The 17,500-nt window shown below is 35.1% G+C and overlaps 1 protein-coding gene across 26 annotated transcripts in view; it reads right to left on the reverse strand.

Annotated features, from left to right (window-relative positions):
• The window catches only part of rbfox3b (RNA binding fox-1 homolog 3b), a 584,742-nt gene that overhangs the window by 175,007 nt on the left and 392,235 nt on the right, over nucleotides 1–17,500 (reverse strand). The window lies entirely within an intron of this gene.

The raw sequence follows: 17,500 nt of genomic DNA on the forward strand, positions 1-17,500 counted from the left end.
CAGTGAGATTGGTTGAGCTCAAGCACGTTAAAGGACAAGAAAAAGAGAAACATCTTGAAGGGGGCGGGGCATGTCAGATACTAGAAAGCATTTGATTGGTTGGAAGACTTGATGAGCAACTAAAATATGAGGCGACTTGGAGAAAAATACAAAAAATGAGCTAATCCTTTTAGGCGCAAGTGGCTAGGGCCCAATCCCAATTCTACCCCTTAGCCCCTCCCCTAATTTTCAGCATTCACGTGAAGGGGTATGGGTGTAGAGGTCTGCATTCCCTGCGGGCGCCGCGGGACCCGACCAAATTTCTGCGGCGCGAAAATAAATTTCTGAATAAATCGCGGGAGCGGTCGGTAACGGGTTTAATTTGGGACGGGAGCGGGCTGTCTAGCAATATCGCGGATATTGCTATGCGAATGAGAGAGAGCTTTGCCTGTGTGTGTATGTTAGTGCGTGCGCGTGAATGAGAGAGAGAGAGAAAGAGAGAGAGAGAGAGAGAGAGAGAGAGAGCTGTGCGTGTGTGTCTGCTTGGTGCTTGTGTGTGTGTTAGTGCGTGCGCGTGCGTATGAGAGAGAAAGAGCAACGCCGTGTGAGCAACGTCTGTGTGTGTGTGCTTGGTGCTGTGTGTGTATGTGTGTGTTTATACAGACAGCTTGGCTGTCTGGACTGTATAGCTGGGTGATTTTCGGTTTTGTTCTCCCCCGCTCTTTAGCGGGATCGGGCGCGGCGGGCAGAAAACGGGGCGGGTCAGGCAGCAGGACAACAAATTCTTAATATAAGCGGGAGCGGTCGGGTTCGGGCTAAAACCTGGCGGGTGCGGGCTGGAGCGGGATTCAAAATTTTGTCCCGCGCAGATCTCTAATGGGTGTCCTAACTCTCTTTAGCTTAAAGGCGTAGGCCTAAGGGGAAGGGCTAGATACCCCTAGAAAGAGAGATTTTTCAGGACCACACGCGAAACCAAGGAGTAGGAAAATTTAGCAGAATACACCATCTACAACTGCAGCATGGCTGCACACTGAAGTCAGGAGATCCACAAATTAGTATTTTTGTCATTATTACAAATTTTTACAACAAACAAGCACATGTTTAATATATTGATAACAGCATTCGTGTTTTACTGTTATGGTTTTAGCCTCAGTATAAACACATATACAATATTCATTGGGAGTGTGCTATCGCAAATGAACCTGTCAGACGAACGCCACTCACTTTGACGTAAATTTTGCAGAATAACTGTGCTTGTCACCCAGTGATAAACACAGTTATTCGGCAAAATTGCTACACATTCTTCAACAACATTTATTCAGGTGACGCTCAAATAAAACCCTGAAAGTTAAAACCTGCTGCCTTAAATGTGTGGAGTTAAATGAACGTTTCTAGTCATCTCAACTTACATTATTTAGACTAAAAATATAAGGTTAATTTTTTTTTTTGTTTATTGATAAAATTTGATCTACTTTATTATTAAACATTTAGTTCATAATTCGATTGTTAAAATAAGGTAAATCAACATTAAACAGTATTTGACTTTGTCAATAAATATTTTTTTGCAGTGTAACATTTACCATTTTTTTCTCATGGAGAAAGGCTAATTGTTTTTGTTTGGCTGGAACAAATATAAAGTAAGAAAATCATTAAAATTGCTAATATTTTTTAGTGCCCGTGAAGTGCTCTGAAAAGTGTGGGACAGAGTAGCTCCTCCCCTTTTACCAAAACAAACAATAGTGTTGTTTTTAATCACAGCTCTGCCAGTGTGAGCTCCAGCGCATCAAATGAAAAGCAATTGAGAAGCGTCTTGAAGGGGGCGGGGCATGTCAGATACTAGAAAGCAATTGATTGGTCAGAAGACTTGATGAGAAACTAAAATATGAGGCGACGTGGAGAAAAAAAAAAAAAAATGAGCTAATCCTTTTAGGCGCAAGTGGCTAGGGCCCAATCCCAATTCTTCCCCTTATCCCCATTTCACGCATTCACGTGAAGGGGTAGGGGTGTCCCAATTCTCTTTAGCTTGAAGGCGTAGGCCTAAGGGGAAGGGTTAGAAACCCCCAGAAAGAAAGATTTTTCAGGACCAAACTCAAAACGAAGGGGCAGGGCTCGACACTTAGGACTGCCCGATGGCCCGGGGTTAGCATGCGAGATGCTCGGGACAGTACACAGAATGGTTACTGGCCTAATGGGGCCAGTGCTGCTTTTTAACTTTTATTTTTTTTCTTACACTTGTTTCTTTTATTCTTGTTTATGTAAAGCACTTTAAATTGCCACTGTGTATAAAATGTGCTATATAAAAAAAACTTGCCTTGCCTTCTCTTAACTAAAGATTATTTGGCTGCCACTGTTTGTCAATTATGTGCAAATACAGGCTGCTTTCACACCCAGATGTTTGTTTTGGAACCTGTGTTGTTCACAACCAGTGTTGTGATAAGAAATGCACCGCTGTGATAAAATGAACGCACTCCCTTCACATTCTTAGTCTACATTAAAAAAAATAAATAAAAAAATAAAATCAAAGGTCATAATTGATTAAACTGTAGGTTGATGTGATGATTCTGTTGATGCATCAAGCAAGAACAAGAAGTGAAATGCATTTTAAAACTAGGTTTACAAACAAAAGAAAAATACAAATATTGACTATAGTATAGAATGATGTAATGAGCCTGTTTCTAAAATTAGGCATTTTAAACAAAAAACATAAAATTGTTGTAGTTTAACTAAACCACACATTAAACAATTCACTTCAATTAATTTAATAAGTATTGTCATTTAATTAAATCTATTTATTTATTTATTTAAATATATATATATATATATATATATATATATATATATATATATATATATATATATATATATATATATATATATATATATATATATATATATATATTCTTCTGTAAGGGCTCCATTCATGGAACTCACCTCAGTCACTGTCGTTAGTTGTCAAAACTCTATTATTATTATTTTTTTTTTGTTCAAATCAATTTAAGTTATTGTATGCACATTTCAGAGGATGTGCATTTTATGGCAGGGGTGCATTTCTTGGCATAACACCGGTTCATCTGTTATTTCTCTCTATATATAATCTAAGCCTATAATGCATAATTCTAGCCAATGTTTTTTTAAGAGATTAATCAATAGATAGATTTTTACAAAACTTGACAACTGAAATGAGGCCATGTATGAGAAAGTCTGACCTCTCTGATTTATATTTGGTGACAATGTCTGTGGGTGTCAAATTAAAGTGCACATATTTGCTTATATATATTTAGCAATTTATATATATATTTAGCAATTTATATATATATATATATATATATATATATATATATATATATATATATATATATATATATATATATATATATATATATATATATATATGCATATATATGCGCATATATATATATATATATATATATATATATATATATATATATATATATATATATATATATATATATATATATGCATATATATATGCATATATATATATATGCATATATATATATATATATATATATATATATATATATATATATATATATATATGCATATATATATATATATATATATGCATATATATATATATATATATATATATATATATATATATATATATATATATATATATATATATATATATGCATATATATATATATATATGCATATATATATATATATATATATATATATATATATATATATATATATATATATATATATATACATATATATATATATACATATATATATATATACATATATATATATATATATATATATATATATATATATATATTTATATATATATATATATATATATATATATATATATGCATATATATATATATATATATATATATGCATATATATATATATATATATATATATATATATATATATATATATATATATATGCAGTGTGCTATGGCTGTATATCAGCACTGGTGGGAGGCGTGCGTTGGCACGAGGCCGCAGGAAAGTAACATGAAATGCTATCCGTCAACACAGATTTCTCACCAGACTGCTGTTGTGTTTGTGATAAGGAGGGACAAGGCTGAATCCAGCTTCTTATTCGCAGCTTCTTATTGAATCTATCGGGTTTATCTTAAAAACCGCGAGGCTTCCGTTTTTCACCTTTTTATTTGCGCTCAAGAGAACACACTGAGCAAGGCCTTATTATGCGGTTGTGGCGCCATCTTGTGGATAGACAACATCAACCGCCGCCAACGAGCTCTCAGAAATTGTAAACATTTTAAAATAGGCACTATTCTTACAAATAAACTGCATAGTTGCAATCTAAACAACTACATTCTCGACTAAAAGCCTCAAAAGTATATTTGGTAGTCTAACAGCAGTAATATTTGTCAAACTGTAGTGTAAACCGGTAATTTGTCTATTTGTCTGTTTTCTAGATTAAATAATCTAGAAAATAAGCAGCAGCACTACAGTTTTCAACACTGACGACACTCAGAAATGGTCATCAAATCAGAATATTGATTGATTTCAGAAGCATTGTGGAGTAATAAAGCTCTGAAAATTCAGCTTTTCATTGCAGCGATAAATGAAACTTGATACTTAAAGAAATAATAAGTACCTTTTTTTGTACTGCTTCAAACAAATGCATACAATTTAAGCATTTTTTTTTTCAAACACAGATACAAAGGAGATGAAGAAGGACATCTGCGATCTATACCGAGGGTGTTTTCCATACATACTTGATGCACCGCCGGAATCAATATGTTCGCAGTACTCTCTGATGCCTAGTAAGTGCCCTTATGTGTTCATTTCAGCCTGCAGTCAATAAAAAACCCAGCAGGAACCCGAGAGCAACATTTCACTGCTTTGACAATCTGTCCTGTATGAAGTGCTGGGGAAAAGATCCCCATTACACCACTGTCAAGCAAACACTTACTGTGCGGCTATCTATTTCACTTTAGGTCTGTTGCTTAAAATGCAAAACAAATATAAATAAAATGTAATGGAGCATGAGAATAAAGTCTCTTTAAAAAAAATAAAGTCATTTTTTTTAAATATTCCCCAAATTATGTTAAACAGAGGAATTTTTAACAGTATTTCCTATAATATTTTTTTCTTCTGGAGAAAGTCATATTTGTTTTAATTCAGCTAGAAGAAAAGCAGGTTTTAACTTTTCTAAAACCATTTTAAGGTCAATGTTATTAGCCCCCTTCAGCAATATTTGTTTTCGTTTGACTACTACAGAACCACTGTTTTGCAATGACTTGCCTTATTATGATAACTTGCCTAATTCACCTAGTTCAGCCTTTAAATGCCACTTTAAGCTGAATACTAGTATCTTGAAGAATATCTAGTCAAATATTATGTACTACCATTAGGGGTGTCAAAATAAATTGTTTCTTCGGTGCACTGCGATGCAGATGCGGACAATTCTGTATCGGTTCAGTAATAATCATAACCGGTTATTATGTACTGACGTCATTTATCTCCTATGCGCTCTGTCGCGAGGGAGGTGAGAGCAAGTATTTACAACACTCTAGCAACTCGGGGCCGGCCCGTGGCATAGGCACCATAGGCATATGCTAAGGGCGCTGTACATCCAGGGGGGCGGCAGAATTGAGCGCGGTTCAGTTGGTTTTGTTTTCGATTTTCCTGACACACATTCAGTTATAGACGGCAATAACTCAAAAACCTCTTACCCTAAAAAGATCTAAAGTGTGTTTTCAACAAAAAGCTGGTTATGTTTCACAGCTGTCTTTCTTTTTTTTTTCGCTTGACATTACGAACACTGCTCCGTTTAAGCCCTCGCAATATGTGTTTAACCGGGAGAGCTCGAGCTGAGAGGAGCTCTCAGTAAGGGACCGTCGGAAAAGTTCTTTTTTTTTTTGTTTTTTTTTGGTTTTTCTGCTCCGCTCAGCGCAAGCGCTCCCTGTTGCTAGGGCTTAAGTGTGTGTGTGTGTGTGTGTGTGTGTGTGTTTGTGTGTGTGTGTGTTTGTTTGTTTGTTTGGTGCTGTCTATGTTTGTGTATGTGTTTGAATGAGAGACAGTGTGGTACTGTGTGTCTGTGTGTTTATACAGACAGCTTGTTATAGCCTCCGCCCTAAAATATAACACTGTATATAGAAAGCATCGTCAATGCACCGAGATATCGAATTGAACCAAATCAAAGGCATGATAATCATAACCGAACCGAACAGTGAGACCAGTATAGGTTCACACCTCATGACAAGGACAAAATAAATCAGTTATCAGAAATGAGTTATTAAAGAGCACCTATTATGGGTTCCGTGTAGGGTTGTAACAATATACCGGTATGACGGTCTGCCACGATTTGAACGTGCACGATTATCATACCATGAACAATTGCATATCAACGGTTTTAACCCTTAAAGACCGAGACAGCCGCCCGAGGCTAAAAATAAGTATTGCTCTTAAATGTTTAATAACTTTTGATCCGCTGATCCGATTCATACAATTCAAAGATTGGCATAAAGAAGAGAATCTCAGCTTTCCAGTGCTGTATCACATAATGCAGACTTTCAGAGGCTCCGGAATCAGTGCGGTTACGTCATCAACATTTGACAACGCTGATTTGACAAAGAAACGCTCGTCACTGTGTCTCCGGACAAACCAGACATTGATGCATTGTCCCTCCTCCATGCCCAGATTGGTTCAAACTCGCTATATCACAACCAATAAGCATAGGTTTCGCTTTTGTTTGTGGCCCAACAGTGAGCTTTTTGAACAACACGGAATGAGAGATAGGCATACATTTATGCGCGGCTAAATAAAACGCAAAAAAAAAAGTTTTGCATGAAATAATTCTCATACTAAGTACTTTTGCATGCACAGCAGCACAGAAACATGACAAAACAGTGACACAGCAAAGACAAACTGCTGCTCTTGCTGTTTTCAAAAGACGCAAATAAAAGTGCAGCTGTTTGTCTGCATTGCAGACAACCATATCCAAATCCACAGACAACCATATCCATGCTGGCACATAAAACCTAAGGATGTTCCATATTGAATCTAGTTTCGTTATGTAACTTTTTATAGTATAGTAAATATTTATATCTATTTTTTTACTGAGGATTTGCACCATGTTTATTTGGACTTTATTTGGACTTTGACACAGTATTTATTATTTTCTTATTTTTTTATCTGTTTATTGTAAGTGGTGTTGTTTATAGTAACTGAAAATATATTATTTGGAAAAAGTCAAATTTGCTTCACTGTTCTATTATTTTGTAACATTTGTAACATACCGTATACCGCGAAACCGTCAAACCGTGGTATTGTGTTAGACGATTATCATACCGTAAAAAATTCATACCGTTACAACCCTAGTTCCGTGCAATGTGTAAACAGCTCTAAGGGAATGAAAACATCCAGCTGAGGTTTAAATCTAAAAGTGCGGCATGTCTAAAACTATTGATTCCTTAGCAAATTATTTGACTCAATATAGAGTCGAATAAACAAATTGAGGTGGGTTCGGATATTTTGTTGGATTGCATCAACGTCGATACAATACATCTCCAAATATGTACTTACAGTTCTTTTAAAATGTGCACGTGCTTTCCCTCCACACACTAGCGGTGGCGCAGGGGATCACGGGACTGATCATGAGGCGAAGATGACGATCACTGTCAGAGATTTGGTTGCGGGTGGGGCCGGAGCAAACTGAACTGGCGCTCTAGGCATAAGATGATCATGCTGCCCTTAAACTGAAAGTGAAAACGTAAGACGGGGTTCTGATTGCGCGTACGACAGCGAGAACTTGAGCAGTGGGGGGATCATCGTGGACGAAAGTGAGGAGTTGTCGCAGACTGGGTTGCCTCTATGCCCTGGCTGTGGGGAATAAAGGGTTAAAGTTTATTTTCACAACAGTACAGCCAACCGTGTGCTGTGTGTGATCCTGTCATTTTTCAGATTTTTGATACAATAACCTATGCTGCAGCATGGGATTCGCCGGCAATTTGCTATAGGCTATATGCCGAGCTAGTGTGTTTCCCATACTAATAAACTTCCGGTGACCTGTTATTGTTAACTTTTTTCTATTTTATACGGTTCCTTTTACAGCATGGATGTTGTAATATCATTAAAATACATTCAGTTAAACAAACCTTGGTATTTATTTAGTTGCTTAAACGTAAAACGAGACAAAAAGCCGTTTACTCACACGCGCCCGTCAGAATGATCAGGCTAGCGCAGAAGCTCCATTGAATATACTGGGTTAAAATAAAAGCTCATATTATAAAGACATGGCTGGGGGAAATGTAATTTAAAGCAGCGCTTCTTGTACTATATAGGACCCACTTTAAATCGGATATCACTCAGCTAGTGGAGATCGCTGATTTTTAAAGAAAACAGACCTTAAACGCGCCGGTTTTTGCATTGACATTCAATGTGCCGGAAGAGCTTAACCCAGGTTACTGGCAAATTAAAAGTCCTATTAGCATGCTTCGGCATATACCCCATTGAAGGAGCAGCAGAGACTATTGGACTTTGTCAGACTTTGACAGGGACTTTGTCAGTAACATTGGCAGTTTCTTCTTCCTCCGGATCGTAACACGTAAGTGTCATTAAAATTGTTGCCTCGTTTTGTGTCGTTTGCAAAATATGTGGTTAATTGTGTGTTGTAACTTGTAATCTCTCAGCGTGGCTTGTAATCACGCATCTATTATAGATCAGTGGTTGTACTGTATCTCTCAGGTTAAATCTGGATGGAGCTGCTCACATATCGCATCCAGAACCACGTTAAAGACGTGACGCGTGCTTCTTCCTTTATTGATTTTAAATGCGTTTATAAGATGGCAATCCTCTGCTGTTTGGCTTCGCTATGGCCACCATCAGCCGTTCCAACACATATGTGGCGCGGTCAACTTTTTGCCACTGTGTGGATTAATACTCAATGTGTGTCATTGTTATTACTTGGGGTTAGGTTTAAGAGTAGAGCAACATGCTGGTGTTTAACTGCATTCATTTATTGCATTCCTGCGTTAGGCTCTCATATACTCTTGACTGATATTTCAAAGCCTCTGTCACATGCTGAACGATGTCGACCAATCGCAACAGACTGGGTCATCGGACCAATCAGATTAGCTTCGCGCTAAGGAGGGGTTTGGGAACAAATGAATCGCTGAACGAATCATATGGGAGTCGCTGGGATAATTATGTAAAAATAAATGTATAAGACCAAGAAAGTGCGTTTTAACCTTGCATGCATATCAGCCTGTTGTTGAAGACCCCTAAAACCACATATATATATATATATATATATATATATATATATATATATATATATATATATATATATATATATATATATATATATTCTGTTTAACAGAGAGCAGATTTTTTTCAACACAATTCTAAACATATTAGTTTTAATAACTCATTTCTAATAACTGATTTATTTTATCTTTGCCATGATGACAGTAAATAATATTTGTCTAGATATTTTTCAAGACACTTCTATACAGCTTAAAGTGACATTTAAAGGTTTAACTAGGTTAATTATGTTAACTAGGCAGGTTAGGGTAATTAGGCAAGTTATTGTATAACGATGGTTTGTTCTGTGGACTATCGAAAAAAATATATAGCTTAAAGGTGCTAATAATACTGAACTTAAATTGTTGTTAAAAAATGTAAACTGTTTTTATTCTAGCCAAAATAAAACCAATAAGACTTTCTTCAGGAGAAAAAATATTATCAGACATACTGTGAAAATGTCCTTGCTCTCTTAAACATTATTTGGAAAATATTTAATTAAAAAAATAATTCAAATGGGGGGCTAATAATTCTGCATGTTTACTCCGTGTTGTCGTGGGTTTCCTCCGGCTGCTTCAGTTTGCCCCACCGCTATAGGGGAATTGTAAGAGTGTGAATGGAAGTTTACGGGTGTTTCCCTGTATTGGGTTGCTTTTGGAAGGGCATCTGCTTTGTAAAGCATATGCAGAAATAGTTGTCGATTCATTCCGCTGTGGCCACCCCTGATAAATAAGGGACTAAGCCGAAGGAAAATTAATTTTTTTTTTCACATTGTACTGTTGGCTATTGTGCAAAATAAGACTGCTTTTGTGTTCCAGTGTCACACATTCTCTGCATATTGAATAAAGGGGGAAAAAAGGAAAACTAAAAATAGTGCATGAATTGATTTGAAACCAGTTTAATTTTAAAGCTGCTTGTAAATCTGTTTAAATAATAATAATAATAATAATAATAATAATAAAAAAAAAAAAGTAAGTTACACCCTGAAATAAACTTGCAATTTCTGAATTTGAGAAGCTAAGTAGAAGTAAAGTCCTTTGGAATCCCAAATTGGACAAAAGCATTGTGTAGAAAGTGAACAACGGAGCAATAATAATGATGCACATTTACATGAGCTGTGCAACAGATAATGTGCTGATGTGAAGATTTACTCTCATTTTAAAGATTATTACCTGCTTACACACACACACACACACACACACACACACACACACACACACACACACACACACACAGACTCTCACATCCATCAAGTTTGTGTCAGTAACAGATGTTCTGTGTTCAGTGTACATCTCTCTCTCTCAGACGCACATACACTAATGTGATTTTACAAATTACATCACTGCGACGCCTCTGTGTGCGTGTTTGTGTGTGTGTATGTGTGTGGTGTTATTGTGTGTGTGTGTGTGTGTGTGCAGCAGTGGGTTTTTTCTGCATCTCTGATGTGTTTCAGTTCATTTGAGCTGCATTTTTTTCTGCAGCGTCTCGTCCTCGTGATCACATGACTACAAGCAAGCTAAAAGACATTTGACTAAAGCTGAGACAACACATACTGATGCATTTAAAATGCCTCAAATCCATTATACACAGTAAATTAAATAAATAAATAAATATATACACACAGTAAACAATCCCTAATTTTACTGTTTATTTCCGGCAGCTGGGGTGCTGAAAAAAAAAATTAAATAAATAAATAACGTCCATTAAATTACAAAAATGTACTTACATTTCTGGTAAATTTCTGTAATATATATAAACCATGCTGGTCTAAAGTTGATAAAATTATAATAATGATAACATCAATAATAATAATAATAATAATAATAATAATAATTAAAATAATAATAATAATATTCCCCATGCAGGTTTGAAGTTGATTGCTTCGTCAAATTCAGCGATTCTCTTTGTTCTTGGTTTGGTGCTTTTCGCAGCTGAAATCACACTGCAAATATGTATTTGACAGAAAGTCATGCCTTTAACTCATCTCAATAAGTTAATCAGGTTTCCACTGGATTGAAGTTATATACAGTTTAACAAATCTGTTTTTAGTCAGCTTGAGTGATGCAAGTTGAAAGGACTAGAAAAGTTCATTCGATTCAACTAAACCACCTCAAATGCACTGACTGTCTGCACGCCGCACATACATAAGCATGCGGGCTTTCGCGCTTTTAAGAGCAACAAGTGAGGACAACTAGACAGGGGGCGGTAAATAATGGAATTATCGTTTATCTCGATTAATGGTTTTTCATAATCGTTAGAAGCCATAATTGCACAGCCCTTATATATATACATATATATACATATATATATATATATATATATAAATATATATATATATATATATATATATATATATATATATATATATATATATATATATATATATATATATATATATAAGGGAAGGGAAGTTCTCCTTTGTCAAATGCTAGCTATATATATATATATATATATATATATATATATATATATATATATATATATATATATATATATATATATATATATATATATATATATATATATATATATATATATATAGCTAGCATTTGACAAAGGAGAACTTCCCTAATCTCTTACAGGTCAGTGCTGGATTCAGCTAAAAACTCCTGCAACCGACGAAGCTGTAATTGTTTTTATTTGTTAAAATTGATTAATGACATGCACAGTGTCTAGCGTTAACAGTATGTTGTAGTGAGGATGTAAAGAAGGATGTACACAACAGGAAATGCTGTTTAGCACCGTTAACAATTTAGCTACAAATTCATTTTGATTCGAAAAGTTCATTTGATTCAACTAAACCACTTCAAATGCATTGTGTAGAGTAAAAACTCAAATAAATACATTATTTAAAGAGTTCTGGTTAAAACACACTGCAGTTAAAATCTGCAGTTCAAATGTTTTTTTTTGTGTTACTTTAACTTGTTTCAATAAGTTAATCAGGTTTTACCAATATATATTTTTTTTAAAGTTTTACAAATATTAACTTCTTATTTGTAGTCAGTTTGATTGATGCAAGTTGAAATGATTAAGAACGTTATTTTGAATCAACCAAAATAAATACCCAGCAATTTTATTTATTTATTTGTTTTGTTTTCACAGTGCAGGACATAATCTGAAATCTTCTGTCAGAACTTGATCACAGGAGAGAACATTAAGTTAAACAATTTTTTGCAGGAAGATCACAAAAGCTGGCATGGTTTTATTCAGATACAACAGAGCCAGAAACAGGACGGTCAGTACACCACTATAGTCCCTCCATAAAAGAGCTGCTGAGGGTAATGAGTGGCGTTTGAGGAAATAAAGAGCTGATTTGAACACAGACGTCAGTGAAGAGAGACAGACAGCAGAGCCTGCACTGCAGATGCTGGAGGCCAAAGCACAGACACACCACACCATTAATCACACTCACACACACACACACACACACACACACACACACACACACACACACACACACACACACACACACACACACACACACACACGCACACACACGCATACACAGAAATACAACAACAGAGAAGAGAAGGTGAAGAGCAAGCAGGCAAACGGCCAGACAAGCACTCAAACAGATACTTACAGTCGTACACACTTACAGCAGCAGAACACACACACACACACACACACACACACACACACACACACACACACACACTCTTCTAACTGAGTTCATGCCTCTCGTCACCTCAAAAACTGTTCTCGCTCTGTTTGTCTGCATTCAATGCTTTACCGATTATTTCAGTGCAGATTTGCAAGAGTAAAGAAGAAAATCACATGGATAAATAATGGAAAATTTTCTTATGTTATGCTTTACATATGGCTAGTTAACAAATGTATGTAGTGTACTTTGAAAAAATATATAATAAATTAGTCATTGCCTTAAATTTAATTTTACAAGTCGTGTCAACGTGCATCAATTAAACGGACCTAAATTAAGTTATTAAATTGAGTGCATAATTCAAATAGCTAAGTTGAAATCTGATTAGTTTACTATAATTGAAGCAACTAAAAACATTGTATTTATGATCAAAAAGTCATGACAGTAAGAGTTCAAGGAAATCGAACGACTAAATAACTAAAGGGGTGGTCTAATATCATATTTTAGACTTAAGCTGATGTGGAATAATGCTGTGCGAACATAAACAACATCTCCGAATTTAAGATGCTCAAAGTTAAATGAAAAGGGAGACATTGGCTTTTACAGAGTTAGATTAGCAAAGACTACAGTGAACGAATTTGGGGACTACAAAAAAAATACATCCGCGCTCTAAAGGGACGTGGACAGAGGCGCTGTAATCTTATAGCAGAAAAAGCGAAAATGGTGTATTTGGGCTTCCAAGAAACATGGCACAAAGACAGAAGTGCTTACAGGCGCCTACAGTTTAATTTAAATTATGTTTCAGTGAATTATAATATATAGCTAGCATTTGACAAAGGAGAACTTCCATAATCTCTTCCAGTTCAGTGCAGGATTCAGCTAAAAACTCCTGCAACAGACGAAGCTGTAAGTGTTTTTATTTGTCAAAATTGACTAATTACATGCACAGTGTCTAGCGTTAACGGTATGTTGTAGTGAGGATGTAAAGAAGGATGTACACAACAGAAAATGCTGTTTTGCACCGTTAACAATTTAGCTACAAATTAATTTTTATCAGTCAAACCGCTGTATACACCCACAGTATTCAGCAACACTGCAGTGTCTCTCTATGTGGACGCTTTAAGTGTCTCTCTATGCAGCAGATTTCCCTGCATTCTACATCTCAAATGATAAACTCACAAAAGAAATGTGAACGTTTTATATTACTTACTCATGCTTAGAACCTAAATATATGTGAAAGAAACTCATCAGATTTCATTTTAGAGAGCAGGCGCGAGGTTCAGCTGTGTGCTCTTCATTTTTCTGTCTGATTCATCTGATACGGCTAACAGCTACTGTTACACACTCATACACTACGAACAATTTAGCATGCCCAATCACCTATAATGCATGTGTTTGGACTGTTGGGGAAACCAGAGCACCCGGATGGAACCCACACGAACAAAACATGCAGACTCCTTACAGAAATGCCAACTGACCCAGCTGAGGCTCGAACCAGCGGCCTTCTTGCTGTGAGGCGATCGTGCTACCTACTGCACAACCGTGATGTCCTCAATTAAATACTAGATGCATACAATGTGACCCTTAAGGAACTGCAAACATACATGCATGATCTTCACTACTGAAATGATTAATAAAATAGGTCCAAAGGGGTTTGTTGGAGCCAAAGAAAAACAGAAAGGAAAAAATTTGCTGTCTCTATGTGCATTTGGACTAAATAGGATTTTTTTAAATATTTTTTGCGTAATATACAATCTTTAAAAAAAAAAACAAAGGTGAAACCCCTGGCAAGACCATAAACAAAATGATAGGATGTTTCAAACATGGGCAAACATTAGGTGAAGTGGAAGCTAAATCAGTCAAAACCTCCACCCAGGAAGCTCCAAGGACAAATCACAGTTTGATTCTAAAGTCTGGAGTCATTATAGTTAGCTTTGCTTGAGCCATTGAAGCCTGGAGTCGTTATATTTAGCTTCATATAGAAACAATGCAAGCCTATGGTGCAGCATGTGCTCATTAACATTGATTATAGCGTGTGTGTGTGTGTGTGTGTGTGTGTGTGTGTGTGTGTATGTGTGGCAGATGGTTTCTCATCCATCTGCTCTCTCTCTCAGACACACCCTGAGACACATCAGTACACAACAGAAACTATATCTCGTCTATATCATCATCGTTTCTGTCTCTGTCTGTTCATTAGTCCAGCACACATTCCCTCAGTGTGTTTGTGTGTGTGTGTTAGGGTTCATAAACTGCAGTCAGTCAGCGTTTGTTCAAGTTTAAGGGCAAGCAGAAATTTGCTGTAGAACTTACAAGAAAAGTGAATGAATACAGTAGATTTAGTCAATCACACGCACACATAGTCTTAAAGATATTATATGTGAACAGAAATGTTTTAGGATGGCCAGTCAATATGGGTGTGTAGACAGAATGGCATACAATAGAATGATCCACTGTAAAAGACAGGGGGTAATTAAGAGTTTCAGTATTTTGTTATTAATGGTTGTTTATTGTTTATTTACGATTATGACATGTCTGAAAATCTTACTTTTATCACCAGTTTAGTAGCTTAAAATAATAATAATAATAATAATAACAATAATAATAATAATAATAATAATAATAATAATAATAATAATAATAATAATAATAATAATAATAATGTATAATAATAATAATAATAATAATGGAACATTTCTGGTAGTTTATGATCAGGTTTTTATACAGTAATTTGCAACACAAATACAGACAATATTTCTTTTCAAAAGTAATCAAAATGTCATTAAAATTCACACTTTTCAACATCAAAAAGTTGTTGTAGGAAAGATAAAGTTCGAATAACGAAAAAAAAAAAAAAAACTTAAATTTACGGTAATTTCTTTACAGTGTATATAAACAGTAGATAGATTGATAGAAGACAAATAACAATAGATATACAGTTGAAGCCAGAACTATTAGCCCCCTTCGAATTTTTTCTTCTCTTTAAAATATTTTCCAAATGATGTTTAACAGAGCAAGGAAATTTTCACAGTATGTCTGATAATATTTTATCTTCTCGAGAAAGACCTTTTTTGTATTATTTCGGCTAGAATAAAAGCAGTTTTTATTTTTTAAACACCATTTTGGGTACAAAACTATTAGCCCGTTTAAGCTATATTTTTTCTCGATAATCTACAGAACAAACCATCATTATACAATGACTTGCCTAATTACCGTAACCTGCCTAGTTAACCTAATTAAGCCTTTAAATGTCACTTTAAGCTGTGTAGAAGTGTCTTGAAAAATATCTAAACAAATAATTTTTCTCATCTTTGATATTATAATATATATATATATATATATATATATATATATATATATATATATATATATATATATATATATATATAAAGATATAATCTTTGTCATCATGACAAAGACAAAATAAATCAGTTATTATTAATGAGTTATTAAAACTAATATGTTTAGAAATGTGTTGAAAAAAATCTTCTCTCTGTTAAACAGAAACTTGGGAAAAAGTAAACAAGCGGTCGAATAATTCAGGGGGGCTAATAATTCTGACTTCAACTGTATATTATATAATAATGTTATAATGATAAAGTGAAAGGGCAAAAATGACAGAATGAGATACAGAACTGAATAACAGAACAACGTCAGTATAATAGAACAAAGAATGGATAGAATGATAGATTGAACAGTAGTCACAGCAATAGAATGACTAAATAGAATGAATTGATGTTGGAGATTAATAGAATTATATAATTGTAGAACAACAGATAGAAGGACATTAACTATAGATAGAACGAAAGATGGGATGATAAAACTGTGAAAGAAAAAAATAAAAAAAACAGACAAAACGGCTCCGATAAAATAATATAAGATAACATCGAGGACAAGGATGGATGGATGGATGGATGGATGGATGGATGGATGGATGGATGGATGGATGGATGGATGGATGGATGGATGGATGGATGGATGGATGGATGGATGGATGGATGGATGGATGGATGGATGGATGGATGGATGGATGGATAGATAGATAGATAGATAGATAGATAGATAGATAGATAGATAGATAGATAGATAGATAGATAGATAGATAGATAGATAGATAGAGTGATAGATAGATAGAGTGATATAATGGTAGAACAACAGAATGATGGAACAATAGATAGAATAACAGAACAATAGAGAGACAAATGACAGAGGAGTCAAATGATGTCAAACTCAGTAGAGCAGGCTTTTAGTACAGTTCTCCAGAAAGAGCTTTATATCCGCACACAAAACCACAACAAGTTCTGCCGGCTCTACAAACTGGTGTCAGCCTCTATTTTTAGCTGCTGTTTCCTCCTTATGGGTATGGAACGTTAACATTTAATGTGCTGCAAGAAAAGAGCAAGTGACTGCTTTAAAGCGTTTTGAGACGCAGCCGTGAGGAAGCGGCCGGCATGAGCATTCAGGACAAGAGGACATCTGAGTGCAAACGCCAGTGTCATTTAGAAGAAACACACTCGCTCCTGCTTTCCCCCTAATCTCCTTTTCATTCATTCATTCATTCATTCATTCATTCATTCATTCATTCATTCTCTCACTCAACTCATTCATTCTAACTTACCTCCCTCACTCATTCATTTCTTACTCAGTCATATCACTCATTCA

This window comes from Danio rerio, chromosome 3, assembly GCF_049306965.1.
Source record: "Danio rerio strain Tuebingen ecotype United States chromosome 3, GRCz12tu, whole genome shotgun sequence".
Lineage (NCBI taxonomy): Eukaryota > Metazoa > Chordata > Actinopteri > Cypriniformes > Danionidae > Danio > Danio rerio.